The following is a 17,548-nucleotide window of genomic DNA, read 5'->3' on the forward strand; positions in this document are numbered from 1 at the left end:
TGAAAGACAAAGAAAAGCTGAGGAAATGTCTTAGCCTGAAGAAGACAGAAAATATGACAACTAGATGCAATATATGATCCTGGATTGGATCAAGGACCATAAAAAATCATTAGTGTGACAACTAGGGAAATTTGAATAAGATCTATATATCAATTAATAGTATGGTATCCAAGTAAATTTTCTGTTTTTCATAATTGTACTATCATTACATAATTGTGTACATTTGGAAACTAGGTGAAGGATATATGATAACTGATTTTTGTTTCCTGGTGACTTTTTCTTGCATCTTTTTATAAGTCTGAAATTATATTAAAATGACAAATTTAAAAAAACAAAACCCTTATCTATCCCAGTTCACCTGGTAAAGGTGTTTACTTATCAAAATTATGTCTGAACTACAAGTCAATGGACTGCAAGTACATCTCCACCAGCTTTCTCATCTGCTCGGCATTCTGTGTTCTGTCTCTAAGAGGATGCCCTGCTCTATGTCCAGATGGTACCATGCTCAATGGTGCCAGATATAAGAGAGAACTATTTACACCCTAGATAGCATACATTTGTATATTCATTATGACAATTTTCTGGCAAATGAGAGAAAAATATTTTGTGCTAACACAATCAATATATTGTGACAGTTTACCATCATATGGAAGTAAAGTGTCTTGGGAAGGGCACTTTTTTTCTAATTCATAGTATGGGTTAGCAGTAGCCCTGCCCTCCATTCCCTTCAAAGTCATCAGCAGGGTACAACCTCTCTTCTAGATTAGGTCTAGTCATAGGCCATCTCCTGAAGGAGGGATATCCCCTTTCCTCATCTCTCCTTCAGCTACAAAATGGAACTTTCTCTTAGATTTTAAAATGTCCTGGGGTGCGACATCCCCAGGTTGGTGGTGGGAAGACTACACTGACCAGCCAACGTGTAAAGAGGAAATGCAGCAGGAGCAGTTAGACCTCAGAGTTGTAAGATGGATAGGTAATTCTCAAACTTTTCCCCAAAGGTTCCTGAATAGCAGAGAAGAGTTATATCAGGTAGGATGCTTTGGGCTGCAAGTAACAGAAAACCCAGTTCAGACTAGCTTACACTGTGAAGAAATTTATTAACAGGCAATCCAGAGCTCAAAAGGGCTCCAGGCCCAATGTCATAAGGGCTGCACTCCATTTCTTTGATATTCTCTTGGTTCAGTATTCCTTTGTGTATCAGTTTTGTCTCCAGACCAGGGTCCTCACTGTTAATAAATGGCTTACAGGAACAAATAGCGATACACATTTCTTTGTTCATGTTCTGTAGGAGAAAAAGACCTTTTACCCATTGTACCACAGAAACTTTTCCCTTCAGTCTGACTGGGCCAACTTAGGTCACATACCCACTCCTCTGCCAGTAACACTCCCCAAGAAAGAGCTGTGCCGTGAATGATTGAAGTCTGAGCTCCTAAACCATGCAATGGCAAGGTTGTGGGATTCCCATGAGCGGTTTAGAGTAAGCAAGATATACTCCCAAAGCTGGGGATGAGGTTAAATTTCTTTGAGTAATGGGCCTTCTGAAGAAAGAATGGATACCTGAACAAAAATCAGGGCTTTGTCAGGGAAAGGAATGGGGACAATTGACATGGGGAAGTGAATTCCTGCCCCTTGTGAATCAAGAATGTTGGTCCAACATGACCTTCTACAAATAGGATGTTTCTTTGTGTGTCTTCTTCCTTTTTAAATGGGTTATACCACTATGGAAAATAACATGGAGGGTCCTCAAAATATTAAAAATAGAGCCATCATATGATCCAGTGATCCCACTGGGATATATATTTGGGTATATATCCAAAGAAGTTGAATGCAGGATCTCAAAGAGATATTTTCACACCCGTGTTCATGACAGCACTATTCACAATAACCAAGAGGTAGAAGCAACACAAATGTACATCAATGGATGAATAGATAAACAAAATTTGGTTTATAGGAATATTATTATCCACCCATAAAAATGAAGGAAATCCTATCACAAGCTACAACATGGATGAACCTTGAGGACATTATGCTAAGTGAAATAAGCCAGTTGCAAAAAGACAAATATTGTATGAATCACAAAAGACCATCACATTGCAAATATTGTATGCATCACAAAAGACCATCACATTGCAGGATGCAATGACATTTCACAAATGTTAATATTTTCTCTTCTACCACATTTCATTTAATTTAAAAAATCCTTTTCCTGCTTTATCTTAAAAATCATATACATTTCTTGTTCTATTCCATAATTCTGGACTGGGTTTATCTAGAATGAATCTCCTCTTCCAATTTTGTCAGAAATTGGTTACTTTAAGAAGGTATTTATCCTGTGGCATCCAGAAACCCCTGGCACTTAAGCCACATTTGAGAAGCAAGGTATGGAATCCAGAGGAATGGATTTTCTGGAAGACAATCCCTCTAGTTAAGTGAATTGTAATGCAGCCATATGATAGACTATTAGCCATGAAAAAGGCTTATGAAGACTCTACTTTTTAAATGGGAGAAATACTTATTTTACAATAATAAGTAAAAAAGAAAAAAGAGAATGCAATGCCGACCATGACTATAAAAGAAAGAAGTTACAGTAACAATAGTGGGAATCTGAAACACATATATAGGAAGACACCCCAAAAGAAACCGATGAAAATGTTAACAGTGGTAGCCTTTGGCTGGTGCATCTTCAGAAGAGTTTTTCTTTGAACTTTCAATTTTCTTGTTTTTGTTTGTTTGTTTGTTTGTTCCATAATTTACAACACATCTAGAATGTTTAGTAAAGGAAAAGTGAACCGGGGTAAACACAAAAATTGTGGGTCCAAGGGTCTCACTTATGAAAACATAAACATTATAAACACTATTTTGGCTGTCAGAGGAATTACACCATCTCTCACATCCCTGTTTTTTTATTTTTAATGTGTTTTTGACAGTTGAGGTCAATATAAAAATACCACTGTATACATAAAAATAAAGATAGATCCAAAATTAAGTTGTTCAGTTTTCTCTGTGATTTAACTCCTTGGCCATTTAACATTTTATATCTGAATAATAACAAACTATTCGTATTAGCATTGCAAGTAAATTAATTTAGAACAAAATTAAATTCTTGGTTGTTTGAAGAAGGATTAAAAGTCTTTCATCTAAAAATATGAAATTATTGTTCAAAGGGATATAATCCGAAAATCTGTAAGCACATTTATGTGTAAAAAGTCATTTCCTTTTAACTCTCCCTTACATGATGCATGTACTAAAATCTGAGAAAGTGCCTGGGTTTGTTCCATTTAAGTGCTTTTTAATAGTGTTGTCATTCTGTTTCTGGCAAGCAAAGCTTTACATAAGCCTAAAGATGCAGAAATTCTAAGATTAGAATTTTTTTTTTTTTTTTTCGGTACGCCGGCCTCACTGTTGTGGCCTCTCCTGTTGCGGAGCACAGGCTTCGGACGCACAGGCTCAGCGGCCATGGCTCACGGGCCCAGCCGCTCCACGGCATGTGGGATCTTCACGGACCGGGGCACGAACCCGTGTCCCCTGCATCAGCAGGCGGACTCTCAACCACTGCGCCACCAGGGAAGCCCTAAGATTAGAATAATTTAGATTCTGTCCTTGGGACACACTGTTTGTCTAGTGTAAGATGATGGAATGTCCCTGTAGGTGAGTCAGCTCTCGGCTCGGACTGCAGACTCTGCTAAGACTCTAGTCTCTGGATCTCATCCACTCGTGATCTCCATCAATGTGGTTACAGGGCCACTCTGAGCTAGAATCTGCAGCTGCTGCTCTCCCCTGCCCAGGAGCACCTGCTCTGCAGCGACTGGAGCTTGGTCTACCCGTGCGTGTCCTAGTCAGGTGGTGTTGGTGTGCCTCTTACTACTGCGGGGCTTTGGGTCAATCAGTGACTTAATTTTTGAGGCAGGAAAACTTAGAATCAATTTTTCATATTCTCTATATCCTGTGCTCACCACTCCCTTTCTCAGCAAAAGACTCATGGTATTTATTGCCTTGGGGTTTTTTTTGCACAAGGAAAGCAGACATTTCCATGGAGCACTTTTTGTTTTGTTAAAGTTCAAACTCTGCTAGAGTCTTCTACACATTCTTTCTTTTTTTAAAAAATATTATTTATTTGGTTGTGTTGGGTCTTAGTTGTGGCATGTGGGCTCCTTAGTTGTGGCTCAAGGACTCCTTAATTGTGGCATGCCAACTCTTAGTTGTGGCATGCATGTGGGATCGAGTTCCCCGACCAGGGATTGAACCTGGGCCCTGGCATTGGGAATGCAGAGTCTTATTAACCACTGTGCCACCAGGGAAGTCCCCTACGGATTCTTAGAAGGAGAAAGGGAGACTCTTCGAGGGCAGCAAGAAGGAAAAGACAAACATACCTGTCACTAAAAATGGGGGTCTGTGGGTGGGAGGATTCCTGAGATCTGAGTAGCCTCAGTGCAGTGGCCGGAGGAGGAAGCTAGTGCTCAGAGAGGATGGCTGTGAGGTGGGGTGTACCTTGACCTGCCCCAACCCCTCAAAGATCCTCGACATCGCAAGTCACACAGAAGCCATGGAGTGGCTCACTCCAGAGGAAACTTTTCTAGTACAGAAAATGGGGATCCAGCAGATATACAGGCAGTTGGAAGAGAGAGGACAGGACAGGCCCTCTCCATGCGTTAGCACACTGGGCAAGAGCCAGAATCCCGAGTCAGGTCCCTGAATGGCTGAGATGTCATTTCCTGCCAATCTAGTGGAGTCATGCTAGGAGTTAGTTTTAATTAAATTTAAGAAAATAAAATAACTGGACACTTCTTACTCATTTGAATTTGTGTACATTCCTGCTATGTCTGTCTGAGCTCCTATTTCTTCATCATATCCTGGAGATCAAACACTTGCCTCATAGCATCACTGTAAGGATTAAGCCAGGTTAACATGTGAGGGCCTGGGAGAGTGCCTGGGTATATTTAGTAGGAGCTCAACTGCTGTTGATTCTGTAAAAAAATTGTTTTCCTTCTCTCCAAGATGGGACTGCCAGAATGAATGGCAGAAGTTGGTATGAGGACCTACGGAAGGCCTTGGGCTAGGGAAGGTAGAGGGGCAATGTTGTTAACAGTAATAATAGTGATAGTTACTTTTTTTTGTCTATTAATTGGGGACTTTTTTTTACTGAGTTATAAGTTGATTTACAATATTATACGTTTCAGGTATACAGTACAGTGATTCAGAATTTTTAAAGATTATACTCCATTTATAGTTATTGTAAAATATTGGCTATAGTCCCTGTGCTGTACAATATATCCTTGTGCCTTATTTATTTTATACACAGTAGTTTGTATCTCTTATTCCTTTACCCCTGTCTTGTCCCTCTCCCCTTCCCTCTCCTCACTGGTAACCACTAGTTTTTTCCTTATATATGTGAGTCTGTTTCTTTTTTGTTATATTCACTAGTTTGTTTCATTTTTCAGATTCCACATATAAGTGATATCATACAGTATTTGTCTTTCTCTGTCTGACTCATTTCACTAACCTAATACACTCTAGGCTCATCCACGTGGTTGCAGATGGCAAAATTTCATTCTTTTTTATGGCTGAGTAGTATTCCATTCCATCCGCACAGCACATCTTCTTTATCCATAATGATAGCTAGTATTTATTAAGAACCTATAATGGGCCAGGCATTCCTGGACTATAAATCTTGTCAATGGTTTTTCATCTGTTCTGCAGAGCTCTAAGATTCCATAGAATCTTAGAATCTTAGATTCCACAGAATCTTAGGGTTGGATTCCATTCCAACCCTAAGTTCCTGAGGGTCTCAGGAACTGCAATGAAGAGCCAAAGGGAGACCAATGAGTTTACATGCAGGGCTGCTTCCTCTACTTCAACTAGATCAGTTTTGCTTTTACCTGTTTAATATGTTGATCCTCTACATGAGATCTTGTTTGAAAAGTAGTGTGTCTCTTAAAAATGTTGGAAAACTTCTACAGAGATATTGGATCAATATGGCAATATTAACAAACACATGTTCAACCAGCCTTCCTCCCCTGATCTAAACCCTAAAACTAACCTAAAAGATATATATATATATGTAGATATAGATATTTGGAGGTCATGTTGACTTACAAGATGAATGGCTCTAAATGGATCAAAAATTCTGCAGAAATTGCTGAAAGACAGAAAGTAGAACTGGGATAACACTGAAGGAGGGATCCACTGCCCAACACTAAAGAAGAGGGCACCTGTAAGTTGTGAGTCAGGCTTCAGTACTGCTCCAAGCTTGGGGAAAGCGAATACAGGGACGGGAGGCAGTCCCAAACTAACATTCAGTGTGATTTTGGTAGCATTACAGCAGTAGGAACCATCAGGCAGTTCTTCTTCTCCTTCCACCTGTGCTATGCAGCAAACAGCAAAGGCAATTCCAATGGGACCCCCTGGGCATTATAAGCAGGATAGTAACCAAGAGGTGTGTGTACCCCAAAAGAAAGTGGGAGTTCCCGTGCCCAGAAGATGAGCTACTGATCCACTCAGTCTGGTAGCATGTCCTGCCTCTCCCCTATAACCACAGGAAGCAGAAACATTGAACAGATAAGCACTCAGACATACAGGGAAGGCTAAGAGACAACTGAAAATGCAAACAGAAGGACAACCGAGAATCACCAAACGTTTGAAGAAAAACAAAGAGGAGTCCCTGAAGGAAAGAATAGAGGGAACGAAGAAGAGGAAATATTCAAAAAACAACAGAATAAAACAGCTCATTGTCAATGAAAGATATGACACCTCCAATGAAAGGCCCCATGGGTGCTGCTTAGAATGAACAGAAAAACAAACAAACAAACAAACCCCAGATCACGTCTAGACACTTGATGGTAACATTTCAGAAAAGCTCCATTAGTAACTTGCTTTTCTGTTTCTAGTCAGTCTCCTAAAATTTGGTCACTTTATTGGACAAAGAAATTTTTTTGGTATTGTGTGCCAAGATGATTTGAGTTGGAATATTTTTTAGCAAAGGAACCTGATACTCTTGGCTGACTGACACAGCCAGTAGTTGAGCCCCATGCTGGATAGTGTGAAGATGTGGTAAGAAGAGGCTGGATAGGCTAAATTTATAGTCATTGAATATAGATGTTTCTTTTTGTCCCAAATGATCTGTTTGGTACTTAATCTGCCTAGTTACTTATTGCCCCACAATGAGTAATCAGAACAAATGAAATAAAACAACCCATTTCGGATCTGTCCCAAACACTCCTACAAATATCCCCTAAATATTCACTCATTTGAATGGTTTTGGTTTTTTTTAACATCTCCACAAATTGTATATCCTAACTGTGACTCAGAATTATTGTTAATCAAGTTCAGAATTAAAAACGTATTTTAGACATTCTACTGAAATATTTCCTTCAACTTAGAAATAATTCATTAGAATTCTGAATGCCTTTTAAGTGTTTGTGGTTTGGGCCCTACACCATGTGTGATTTTATGAGTTCTTTTTGGACAGCCAGCTTTTCTCCCTCATTCTTCTCATCCTCTCATCATATTTGTTCAGATCTTCATCGAACATCTAACATGAACTGAAGGTTGTTGATTCAGTCCCAAGTCTTTCGTCTTTTTCCATTAGGTGCAAGAGCAGTCCTTAGGACTGAGGAGTTTGCAAAAATGAGTAAAGCACAGTTCCTGTAAACCCAGAAGTGTTTAAAATCTAGTAAATAAATATGAGAAATGTATAAAATCCAATGAGGATTCTCTCCCTCAGGAGAGGAGAAGATCATATTTGTTATGATCTAGGCCATGCTCATGTTATTTTTCTACATGGGTCTCTCCTGTAAGATTGTAATAAGAACTGCCATTTATTGGTACCTTCTGTACCCAAGAGAAGCTGGCGTTTGATGACCTAGACGGGTGGGATGGGGGGAGGAGTGGGAGGGAGGTCCAAGAGGGAGGGGGTTTATGTATACATATAGCTGATTCACTTCGCTGTACAGCAGTAACTAACACAACACTGTAAAGCAACTATACTCCAATAACAAAAAAAAAAAAAAAAAGAGAGAAGCATCAGACTCAGAAAGGTCCATTGACCTTGCCCCGTGTCACAAACTTCTAAGTGACAGAGCCTGGAATTGACCTGTCTACTTGACCATAAAGCCCTATTTATTTTTCCCCCAGCTTAAACATACTCTTTCCTCTGTCTTGAGCATACATTCTATGTTCCCACCTCTCCCTTTACTATGGTCCATTCTTCTACTTTAGAAAAGAAAGGCATACACTCACTTATCTGGAATCTTCTTATGGTGCATTGTCCCAAGAAGTAAAAATCTCCTGGTTACCTAAGAAAGGGACAATTCAAATGACTGGGGAAGCCTCCTTGAATAATTAATCAAAGCACATAAAAAACTGCCCAATGCCTGTCTTCCTTATATGTATTTCTGATAAGAGCAAAATGTTGCTTTAGAACCAGGGTATTTGGGCTGATGTTGGGATATTCTGAATTAAATCAGAATGGGTAGTGGGGGGTGACTGTACTTCTGCCCTTTTTGGACTGCAATCAAAGAATGCAATGCCCTTGAAAATTCTATGACAGCAAAGCAAACACAGCTTAAAAAAATTTTTAAAGGAAAGCAATTCTTTTCAGATATTTCAAAAATACTCATCCTGGCCCTTGTCATTAGCTAGAAAGGAAAGCACCTTCAAATAGCCTATGAACGGTGGTGGTAGCGATGCCGATTATTTTTCAGTGTAACTGGATTTTTTTAGGAATACCAACTTTTTAAAGATACATTGATTAACACCCACAGGTAAGATTTTTACAAGATTTTTCTCAGATTAGTTGTATATCATCCAATAAGGGAGCTAAATCCTATTTTATCAAATCTAGATCATGAGATATTTATTCTGATTATAGTACATTCCCATTTTATTTCATCTTCTGAATTATTTACTTTTTACTATCTCCTAATAACAACATGTGAATTTGCTAGCTGCTGGACCAATTAGTTATTAGCTATGTGACAGGGATGGGCTATGCGCTCATCAGCTGGGCTTCCTCCTGAGTGTGCAGGAAAACCACATTTCCCTTTCTCCCCTGCAGTTAGATTGAGGCCACATGCCTGGGTTCCTATCACAGGAACATGAGCAGAAGTAATGGACACCACTTTCCAGGCCTCGTTATAAACTCCCCCAGCACCATTATTCAAGCTCTCTTTCCCTTCTTCTGGGCCCATGGAGTTCAATATTGCAGATTACCAGATGAAAGGAAACAAGCTGCTATTTTGAAGACAGCTGCCCCGGAGTCACCCTACTTTCACTGGGGCTATGAAATGAATGACAAATAAAACAGTGTGGGGCTTCCCTGGTGGTGCAGTGGTTAAGAATCTGCCTGCCAGTACAGGGGACACGGGTTCGAGCCCTGGTCCAGGAAGATCCCACATGCCACAGAGCAACTAAGCCCGTGCTCCACAACTACTGAGCCTGCGCTCTAGAGCACGCGACCACAACTACTGAGCCCGCATGCCACAACTACTGAAGCCCGTGTGCCTAGAGCCCATGCTCTGCAACAAGAGAAGCCACCGCAATGAGAAGCCCGCGCACCGCAGTGAAGGGTAGCCCCCGCTCGCCGCAACTAGAGAAAGCCTGCGAGCAGCAGCAAAAATAAAATAAATAAATTTATTAAAAAAAAAATTAAGAAAAAAAACAGTGTGGAATTTTTTTTTACAGCAGCTAGCTTCAATTACCCTGATTAATATAAACAGTGTATACTTTTATTAAGCATTTCAGATTTTGAATCATGTATTGTACATTTCCTAAAGAATATCATACCTGCTCTCATAGGTCCTGATTCATACATAACTTCTACTCTGGGTACTACATTGTATTACTGCAAATTAAGTAATGAAAAATGTATTACTTTGTTTCAATGAACTAATGTAAAATTAATTATATGAGAGTTGTATCATTTTAATCTTGATTGCTTTTAGAAATATATTGTACAACATGGATTCTATAACTTACTTCTCAGTGTTTTTGATACAATTGCTTAAAAGAAATATTAACACATCTGAACTGAAAAATAAAATAAGACGTTTTTTGGGAGAAAATAAGTCGGATTTTAGTGATTAGCTTGCAAATGAGGACTGGCTTTGTCAATTAGGTCATATGGCTTTGTCATTTGTGGTCTGGTTGACCACAGGATAGGACCGCTTTCCATGCATTCAATGAAGGAAAGCTTTAAGTTTTGACATAACTATATTTAAAACATGTGATAAGTTTGTAAAAAATACTGTATAAATGTATAAATTTGCAGGCCCCTTTACTGTATAAATTTGCAGGCCCCTTTACGTCTCTAATATTCTATAACTCTGTGACTAAAGACTCAGAAATATTCTTTTGGATGACTGAAAACAAAAAATATCCAAATATGCATTTCCTCTTTTTCCCCTTTCTCATTTCCCTTCTTCCCTCCCAATATCACTAAGGCCCTGTTGGCATAGAGCAAAGATTGTATGTTTTGAGGGATTTACTAAAATTGGTCTCATTATGTATCAATTAATTACAGTAATTCATTGGCTTCCCTCAACCAAAAAATAATCAAACTATTCATGACATCATTATTCTCTCTAGTAATTGAAATCTGAAAAGCATATAATAAAGATAATATTTTCTAAAATAAAAAGATGATATTGGCACGATCCTGCTTCCTCCTTCTGAGGAAGCTAGAATCTTGAAATAGCTCATCAGAAACAGAAGTCTTTAGAATAGAAAAGTTGACCAGAAAGGCTATAATTGTTGTTAAAAAATATGTATGTGAGGTCCACTAGCACCGCCTTGTGCTATTTATAAAACAATACAAGATATGATGTATAAATAGTACTATTTTGGTTTTAAATATTTCCATTTTGGTAACAGAATGTTGTGGTTTTTCATATTTGCAGTGAGAAAAGGTCCTGAAATATTAATGCTGTGTTTTTCTTTCTTGCCCCACACTTCCGTGTAGTTACATGTATCCATGTTGACTTGTGGACAACTGAGATTGTTATATCATGGATTCAAAGAGAAAGAGACATTTAATATTCAATTGACTGACTTCCACAAAAGGGCAGAGTGGGGAGAGAGCCCATGTGAGATGGTTGCTGACCAACCCTGGAGAGCTATGTGGAAGGGAGGCCAGTGACTGCAGCCCATCCCCACCATTCAAGTGAGCATGCCTCTTTGTGTAGAAGAGCCACAGGTGCTACTGTCATCACTGTCAGGTCATCACAGCACCTGCGCTCGGCCTCTTAGCTCATCCAGGTGAAGGATGTCCACCTGTGTCCTACGACTTTGGTAGCCTCCCACGTGAACTGCTGTCTGTTAATTTTACCCTTGTTAACAGGACACAAATCTTTTCAAAATAGTGTGAGATCCTTCACCACCAGAGGACATTGAAAATGAAGAAGAAAGAGAAGCCACAGTTTTGGCACTTGGAAGAGTCTGGACTGTGAAACCCATCTCTGGTGTATGTGTGTGTGTATATATATTTACATGTATATATTTATACTGGAGAAGTATTAGGGTCTTAAGACTAAATGAGATGGCATATAGGAAAATGCACAGTACTAATTCATCTATACAACCAATTAATAAAATTTTATTGAATACCTAATGAATATTTATTGAGCACCTACTATGTGCCATGCACTGTCCTAGGTACTAGGGACATAGTAAACAAGATGGATGAGGTCTCTGTCTCATAAGCTTGCACTGTGGTGGGGGAAGACATAGTGTAAACAGATAAATAAGGTAATTTCAGTTATTGTAAGTGTCATGCAGAAAGTAAAAGAGGCCAACTGGATTGAAAGTGACTGGTTGGAGGGTGAAGGGAGCAACTCCAGGGAGGGTGGGCAAAGACAGCCTCTTTGGGGAGGGTAACATTGAATAATGAGGTGGACTTAGTCATGCAGAGACATTTGGAAGGAACAGAGGGAACAGAAAGTGCAGAAGCTCTCAGGCACATAGTAGTTTAGCATGTTTCAGAAAGATGGCAAAAGATGCAACCTCTGCAGGCTCAGGAGTGGGGAGCCTCCTTCACTAAGATGATGGGGTCTTACAGCTGACACAGAGTAAGTGCTTAATAAAGAAATGTGTCTTTGCTCTGACACATTACATTAGAAAATGTTTACTCCAAATTTTAAAAAAGTTTATAACGAAAAGCTTCCCCTGCCCACAACTCCAGCCCTGCTTCCCAGAAGCAATCACCCTCATAATTTACTTTTGGTTCTTTTGACATACCTTTGAATATAGCATGCTCTTAATGTTATCTCTTCATGTATCAATTATAGATATTATCTATTTACTTCCTACAATGACAGAGAAGCATTTAGCCAAGAGAATTATGGTTATTTTTCTGCCTCTACTGGTTACCTTTGCACCTATAAATAATAAACTTCTATGTCTTGTCCCTTCATATCTTGACTCCCAGATCATGAGACTGAGATATTATAGATCTAATTCCTTCTGCTGCTTCTCTTCCTCTACTTTTCCCTCCATGTCTCTGCTGGGCACAACCTCCTATGCCCTATAAACTTTAGTAGTTCAACTCTTTTTAGCAGTTATACAGGGCTCTTCATGCTCTAGGTCCCACCTACTTTTTCATCTCCTGACATTATCCACTTTCACTATTCTCACAGTTTTACAGAACTATGTACTTACAGTTTTTGTAAACTTTTGTGTGCTCTTGTCTTTTTTCTTATTGCCTCATATGTTTTCATTGCTGGGAAGGGCTTCCCTCTGCAATTCACTGGCAAATCCCATTCATTCATTTTAGCCTACATGCCACTTTATGAGATCTTCCTTGCTGGATGCCATTTATTAATTAAATACAAAAAATATTTATTCAGTGGCTGTTATATGCAAGGCACTGTTCTAGGTGTCAGGGCTATAGTGGTCCTAGACAGACATTCATGAGCTTGCATTCCAGTGACTTAATAAGCAGACGATGAAAATAACCACCATAATGAAACACACGATGTGTCAGGACTTTACTAAATAACTCACAAATGCTATTTTAATCCTCACACCTTTATGGGACTTTAAGAAGTTAAATATCTTTCCTGAGGTCACTTCCTGTAAGTGGCTGAGCTTATATTCAAATTCAGATCTGCCTAACTTCAGAAGTGTCACTCTTAAATCATACTCATTCTGCAGCTATTACTCCTTGTACACTTCTACCATAACATTTGTCATACTGTTTTGAAACTGTGCATGGAGTTCCCCATATAAACCACAGGACATAAAAGAATTATTTGTGTCACTATTTTTCCAATTTTCTCAGGATGGTACAGAAGTAATACCGTTCTAGAGACACAGGAGTGAAATTAATGCATTACATACAGTGGGTGCCTTAGGGATTAACTCTTGAAATCTCAGACTGAGAAAGGCTTGCTCTAAACTGAAGACGTCTTAAGGGTAGAGATACCTGCTGCATAATGGGTGCTCGATAAATGTTCATTGAACCTGTTATTCAAATCTTTGTAATCAATACATGTCGAGTTTTGGGATTGTAAAACTATGTTTGTCCTGCGTTTGGAGGTGGCTTTGCAGCAGGAGCTAGGCACTCAGTCTTTTTAATAGAATTCCAAGGGTGTTCAGTCCAAACTTTAAGAGGCAGTAGAATGCAGTGGTTAACTGCACAGACTCTACAGCCAAACTACCCAGATTCCAATTCCAATTCCATTGTTTACTGTTTATACAACAAATTATTATTTAACATGTGCCAGCCACTTTTATAAGTACTTTACAAACATTACCTGAACTAAACCTAACACCTCCACGTAGCAGATACCTTTACTATTCCTCAATAGTGCCATGTCTCAGTTTTCTCCTCAGTTAAATGCAGGATACTGATAACAAAATATAGGGTATGTAGGATTGAATGAGTGTAAAGTGCTTAGAATAGCAACTGGCACATAAAAAGTTAGCTATTACTACCAGTAGACGCTGTGACCATCGGCTTGACGTAACTTAACAATTTTTTCATCTTATGCTAATGTTCACTTCAAGGGAATTATTTGGAATGGGGACTAAATCTTAAGCATCTCCCAGTCAAGTTGGCTCTATGTTTCTAAGGGAAAACCCAGCGGCTGGTGCTGAAATGGAAAACGTAGGGAAAAAAATACCTCTGAAATCCGTCCAGTCTTCTGCATCTGCTCAGGCATCTCCCAAGTCCACATTATTGTCACCTCTTGCTGGGATGCCTGCAATAGCCTCCCATCTGGTTCAACGACATTCTCCTTGGCTGCCTCTATTCTCTGCTCCAGATTAACCTTTTCAAAACACAGAGGCAAATTGTATTGTAGGGTGCGCACGTTTACAACAGTCCATTGATTTCTCATTGTTCTTAGAATAAGGACCCAAATCAGTAACTGAGCTGACTAAGCCTTGTGGGATCTAGCCTTGGCCCATCCCTCTCCGTGGTATCTACCCACCCCAGGCACATCAGCCTTCGTTCATTGTTCAGCAAATATTTATTTGATCACCATGTATTTATGGAGTCATTGAGGATACATCAGTGACAAAGAGAAACACAGTTTTTGTACTCATAGAACTTACCTTTAGGAGGTGGGAGAACAACAAAAACCAGACATATAATAATTATTATAAAAAATATAATAATTGCTGGTTGTAAAAAGTAGGAAAATGGAATTGAGCCCGCAAATAAAAAGAGGGTCATTTGAGATAAGATGGACAGAAAGACTTCTCTAAGCAGGTAATATTATATAGATGAGATGTAAAGGAGGAAGAGAAGTGAGCCACATGATGAATGGGGAGGAGAGAATTCAGGTGGACAGAACCCATGCAAAGGTTCACATATGCTGGAAACAGCCTGGTGTGTTTGCGGTACCCAGAGTAGATCAACTCACTGCGCAAAGGTAAGAAAGTGGGGAGTGAGATTGGCTGGCGCCTGGTCCTGTAGGGCCTGGTAGGCCATTGTAAAGAATTAGGAAGCTTTTTCCCTGTTCTCTTTATTTTAGAAAAGCTCCAAGCTGTTTTGAAAAGTTGAAAGAGTGGCACAATGTACATCGCTATACCGTTTATTTAGATCCACAAATTATTAACTTTTTGCCACATTTGCTTTTTTGGTTCTATTTTCTCTGTTCTTTTGTTCTCCCTAACATCTTTCTATTTTGTTTTTGTTTTATTTTTTCCCCAAATCTTCTGAAGGTAAGTAGTTGCAGACACTGTGACACTTTGCTGCTAAATACTGAAGCAAACATATTCCCAAAACAAAGACATGGTTCTACATAGTCACAAATTATCACACGTCCAAAATTTAATACTGATTCAGTATCATCTACGTTGTAGTCCATATTTGTATTTCCACAATTGTCCACAAATTGTTTTTTGCAGTTACTTTTTAAAAAATCTATGAACCAATCAAGATTCATGAATTTCATTTAGCAACACCTCTCTCCTGACTAAAGCAATCCACCACCTTTTGATTTTCTCTTTCCCGAACACTGACATTTTTGAAGAGCCTGGGTCTGTTGTAAGATGTTCTACTTTCTGATTGTTTCCTCGTGATTAGATTCAGGTTAAACATTGCTGGCACAAATAGTACCAGGTGATAGATAGTCCCATTACTGGTGATGTTGTTTCCTCACTTGATTAAGGTATGTCTCATAAATAAATCTCTACATTGTAAAGTTACCTTTTCCCCTAATTAAGAGTTAATCTCTAGGGTGATTCTTTGAGATAGTGTTAATATCCTGTTCCCCAACAACCTTTTAGCCAATGGTTTAGCATCCTTTATCCATTGTTTTAGTATTCTTTGATAAGCTTTATCTATGTCAATTTTTACAATGGGAGTTGCAATATGGGGAATATTTTATTATTCTTTTTGCATTCATTTTTGCATTCATTAACTGGCATTCTTGTGTAAAGAAGAGCTTTTCATTGTTAGTCCTTTTCTCCCCCATCCACCCCGCTAACGAAGAGGACTTAAAAAATTAAACCTGGGCTTCCCTGGTGGCGCAGTGGTTGAGAGTCCGCCTGCCAATGCAGGGGACACGGGTTCGTGCCCTGGTCCGGGAAGATCCCACATGCCGCGGAGCGGCTGGGCCTGTGAGCCATGGCCGCTGAGCCTGCGCGTCTGGAGCCTGTACTCCGCAACGGGAGAGGCCACAACAGTGAGAGGCCCACATACCGCAAAAAAAAAAAAAAAAAAAAAAATTAAACCTGTTTTAATCTATTACCATCATTATTCTTATTCTTTTTGAGGTTCAAATTGTTCCAAGCATGGTTAGTGGAAGCCCCTTTAGGCCAGATCCAGTGTCCTTTTGGAATGACCCTATTAATTTCTAAGGACTTCTTTGCTTTCTGACAAGAATGTTCTAGGCTCACTTTATAATTTCCCTGCTCCAGTCCTGGAATCAGCCTTTTCTCCAAGGAGTACTGGTTCCTTTTAGTGATAAATGGTATTTAGAAACCATTTGTGTGGCTTGGTCCTAGGGGTGCTCATTGTTACTGGGGTGCCAGGGCTTCCAGACCTTCAGGCCCTCTCAGTGAACCCAATTAAGATAAAAAAATAATAATAATAATGTCATTCTACTACCAACTCAAATCCATCATCATGGGGTTCTTCCTTACTTTCTATCATACCATATTTGTTATTTCCCTTCTCCCACAGTGAGAGCCCCGGTACCAAACAACATGAATATATTCACTCCTTTGCTTTTTCCTATAACACATGTATAATAGATTCAAGATTACTAAACCAATACCACTTTAAACATCAAACCTACTAAACCAAGTTATTGATGTCTTTACATTTCTTTTGCTCTTACATTGGATCCCACAACTCCTAACTCCAGTATATAGAGTACTATGCTCAAGTTAATTGAAGAAGTTATTTTTCTCTGTGTGGCTATGCTGACAATTTGATATACAGGTAAGTTCATCTCTTTCTTTGTGTTAAATTTTAGGGCTTGCTTTTATTTCCATTGTTTTAGATTTAATTTTTTGAAAAGGCAAAACTCTTTTTTTTAAATTTATTTTATTTATTTTTGACTGCATTGGGTCTTCATTGCTGCACGTGGGCTTTCTCTAGTTGCGGTGAGCAGGCGCTACTCTTCGTTGAAGTGCTTGGGCTTCTCACTGCAGTGGCTTCTCTTGTTTTGGAGCACAGGGTCTAGGCACACGGGCTTCAGTAGTTGTGGTACATGGGCTCAGTAGTTGTGGCTTGTGGGCTCTAGAGAGCAGGCTCAGTAGTTGTGGTGCATGAGCTTAGCTGCTTTGCGGCATGTGGGATCTTCCCAGACCAAGGATCGAACCCATGTCCCCTACATTGGCAGGTGGATTCTTAACCACCACGCCACCAGGGAAGTCCTCTTTTTTTAAAAAAGAAGTTTATTCAGAAAGCCACACTCCTATCACTAATCCTTGCAAAATATTCCCATCTCCTATAGATAACCATTTTCAACTAATTTTCTGTTTTATAGTTTTTGTATTTCTATCTTCAAAAATAGGCCAAAAATGGGTGTGTGATATACATACATATAAGTATGTAGACTCTCATTTCTCCTTCTTGCTTACACAAAAGTTAGCATACTTT

General features: G+C 39.2%; 1 protein-coding gene across 1 annotated transcript in view; it reads right to left on the reverse strand.

Annotated features, from left to right (window-relative positions):
• PANK1 (pantothenate kinase 1) overlaps positions 1–17,548 on the reverse strand; it is a 111,456-nt gene that overhangs the window by 91,076 nt on the left and 2,832 nt on the right. Inside the window, exon 2 of the mRNA XM_089897905.1 lies at positions 14,115–14,261. The gene's annotated coding sequence lies outside the window, so the exon portion shown is untranslated. The remainder of the gene's footprint in view (positions 1–14,114; positions 14,262–17,548) is intronic.

The sequence above is a fragment of the Delphinapterus leucas genome, chromosome 16 (assembly GCF_059928025.1).
Source record: "Delphinapterus leucas isolate spDelLeu-1000000601 "Yukka" chromosome 16, BTC_Dleu_Yukka2, whole genome shotgun sequence".
Taxonomy (NCBI): domain Eukaryota; kingdom Metazoa; phylum Chordata; class Mammalia; order Artiodactyla; family Monodontidae; genus Delphinapterus; species Delphinapterus leucas.